This window comes from Miscanthus floridulus, chromosome 8 (assembly GCF_019320115.1).
Source record: "Miscanthus floridulus cultivar M001 chromosome 8, ASM1932011v1, whole genome shotgun sequence".
NCBI classification, from domain to species: Eukaryota; Viridiplantae; Streptophyta; class Magnoliopsida; order Poales; family Poaceae; genus Miscanthus; species Miscanthus floridulus.
The window spans coordinates 216604010-216607407 of record NC_089587.1 but is presented as its reverse complement, the minus strand read 5'-3'; the positions used below and the strand labels follow the sequence as shown (position 1 = coordinate 216607407).

Here is a 3398-nt window from a genome sequence, read left to right as displayed (position 1 = left end):
ACAGCCGTCGGATCCGATTCGATGGTCAGTGTTCACTGGACCGGCATCCGGAACCAGGCGAGGAGGCAGATTCCCGACCTAGGCCCAGGTTGCCGCCTAGGCGTGGGGCAACGTAGTGCGCGTGAATGGGCCTTGGGCCATTATCTCCCCGGGCCGAATACAAAGTAAAGTTTTTGAATTTTGTTTTATTCTTTTTTAGAAGCAATTTTGATGTTTTTTGGCTTAAATTTAATCTCTATTCAATTTGAACCAACGGGATAAATTGTCAAGAGAGTAGATAAGTACATAGGGATGCTTCTGATGAAGAATTATTATTTTTCAAGAATTTTTTTATGTTTCCGCTGCTATGATTTTGTTTATCCTCTAATTAAATTGAAACCAACGGAAAAATGTTAATTGGAGGAGTAGTTATATTTGTTTAAGTTAAATTATGGTATTGTTATTTTTCTGACCAATGTTGATGATATTAATACTGTAAGTTTATTTATGAGTTTTATGCATTAGTTCTATTTGTGCCCAACAGTGATGTAGAATTAATGTAGAAGAATGTTATATTTATCATATTGCTATTTTCTAACCAAAGTTGATGATAGTAATATTATAATTTTTTATTTATGAGTTTTATACATTAGTTCTATTTCTGCCCAACGGTGATGTAGAGTTAATGTAGAAGTACATTGCATGTTTTAATTTTACCAACATTAAATTACGGTAAGCAATTATTATGTTAAATGTTTCTCACTTTCTCTGACGTTGTTTTCAGGATATAACCCAATGATGTTTATCTCGTCCATTCCACGTCTCAATGGAAGCAACTACAATGTATGGCAAGAGAAGCTTTAGATAGCACTTGCGCTGTCAGATAATGATCTAGCACTTATCTCTTCGTGTCCCACTGAGCCTGAGGACCCAGTGAGAGAAAAAAATGAGACTGATGCAGCTTTCGCTACTCGGCAGCGTGACCATGCATCAGTGAGAATGAAGTACGACCTTGATCGTACGAAGTGGGATAGTTCAAACCACAAGTGTTTGATGGTGATTAAGGGCTCCATTGAGGATCCAATAAGGGGATCAATCCTAGAATGTACCACCGCCACTGAGTATCTCAAGAAGATGGAGAGTCAGTTCACTGGCTCTTCAAAGGCTTATGCAAGCACTCTTATTAAGAAGTTAGTCAATGAGAAATACACTAGTTGAGGGATAAGAGAGGACATATTGAGGATGGGCAACAGAGCATCCAAGCTCAAACCAATGGACTTGGCGCTCAAGGATGAGTTCCTAATTCATTTGATTTTTGCATCTTTGCCCAAAGAGTATGAGACTTTTGTTGTTAATTATAACTTACAGCCAGATAAGTGGGACATTGAGAAGCTCATTGCCATGTGTGTGCAAGAAGAGGAGAGGCTTAAGAGCTCACATGGTGACTCCATCAACCATGTGAAGGACAATAAAAGGAAGAACTTTAACAATAAGAAAGACAAACCACAAGGGAAACCTCAGTGGGACAATAGCTCCTCTTCTAAGTCATAAGAAAAGGCCCCACAGAAAGATCACCTTCAGAAATCCAACTATGTTCAAGTAGACAAGGACACCTACAAATGGTGCAAGAAGACTGGACACTACCAGAAGGATTGTCCAGAGTTCCTAAAGCACCTGATGAGAAAAGGTGAGGACATTACTACATTTATAGATGAGTCCTTGTATTTAAGTTATCCAAAATCTACTTGGTGGATTGATTCAGGTGCAACTATTCATGTTGCAAATTCATTATAGGGATTCCATACGAGGAAGACCATGTAAAGAGGAGAAAGACACATTAAGGTAGCAAATGGAGACAAAGCTGAAGTTAAAGCCATTGGAATTAAATGATGGCTTTGTACTTAAGCATACAGATGTCCTTTATATATCCTCTTTGCATAGAAACTTAATAAGTGTTTCACGTTTAGACGATGATGGATTTGATTGCATTTTGGTAATGGCCAATGTAAGATTATGTTTAATCATAAGTGTGTTGGTCTTGCCTTCCGATAAGACAAGCTTTATTTGTTATCACTTTATGAGAATGTGAATGTTGTGAGCACTATGAATGAGAATGCCTCCTCATCTATGAATGTAAGAAATAAGCGGAAGAGAATTCATGATGTATCATCGAAATTATGGCACTGTTATTTAGGCCATATTTCGATGGGGAGAAGAGAACGATTGATAAAGAAATCAATTCTTCCGCCATTAGAATTTTTAGATTTAGAACAATGCATTGATTGCATTAAAGGAAAGTATGTTAAGAAAATAAAGAAAGACGGCAAACGAAGCATAGGAATTTTGGAAATAATTCACATGGATATTTGTGGTCCATTTCCTGTGAAAAGTGTGGATGGTTATGATTCATTTATAACATTCACAGATAATTATTCTCGCTATAGCTATATTTATCCAATTAAAGAAAGATCAGAAGCATTGGATAAATTTAAGATATTTAAGGCCGAAGTAGAAAATCAGCACAATTTAAAGATTAAGGTAGTAAGATCTGACCATGGGGGGAGTACTACGGTCGACATACCCCATATGGCCAAGTTCCTAGACCTTTTACAAAGTTCTTATAGGAAAATGACATAGTTGCCTAATACTCTACACCGGGTGAGCCTCAATAGAATGGAGTAGCTGAAAGACGCAACCGTACCTTAATAGATATGGTGAGAAGTATGATAAGTTACTCTACTTTACCGATAAGTTTATGTATGGAGGCGTTAAAAACCACCATTCATATTCTTAATCAAGTACTACGCAAGTCGGTGCCCAAAATACCATATAAGTTGTGGACAGGAAGGGAACCCTCACTTAACCACTTACGTGTGTGGGGCTGTCCAGCTGAGGCTAAAGTATTTAACCCAAACATTAGGAAGCTAGACTCCAAGACAATTAGTTTCCATTTCATTTGAAAGGATCAAGATGCCCAAGAGGGGGGTGAATTGGGCTAATTCTAAATTTTCTTGCAATAATCAAATCCTACAGGTTAGCCCAATTAACCCCTTGTGCCTAGAAAAGTGTTTCTAATAAACTAACGCACAACGGACTAGCAATCTATGTTCCAAACTTACTCTAGCATGGCAATTCTATGAATGTAAAGACAAGTATTGAATTGCTCAAAGTAAATAGAGAGAGAGAGAGAGGAACACGGCGATGTTTTGCCGAGGTATCGGAGAATCGCCACTCCCCACTAGTCCTCGTTGGAGCACCCGCGCAAGGGTGTAGCCCCCCCCTTGATCCGCGTAAGGATCAAGTGCTCTCTACGGGTTGATTCTTCGACACTCCATCACGGTGAATCACCCAAAGCCACTCACAACTTGAGTTGGGTCACCCACAAGCTCCGTCGGGTGATCACCAAGCTCCCAATCACC

General features: G+C 38.9%; 1 pseudogene; it reads left to right on the top strand.

Annotated features, from left to right (window-relative positions):
- Positions 1 to 774: 774 nt before the first annotated feature.
- LOC136470633 (uncharacterized) lies at positions 775 to 1530 on the top strand (annotated as a pseudogene).
- The last annotated feature ends 1868 nt before the right edge of the window (positions 1531 to 3398 follow it).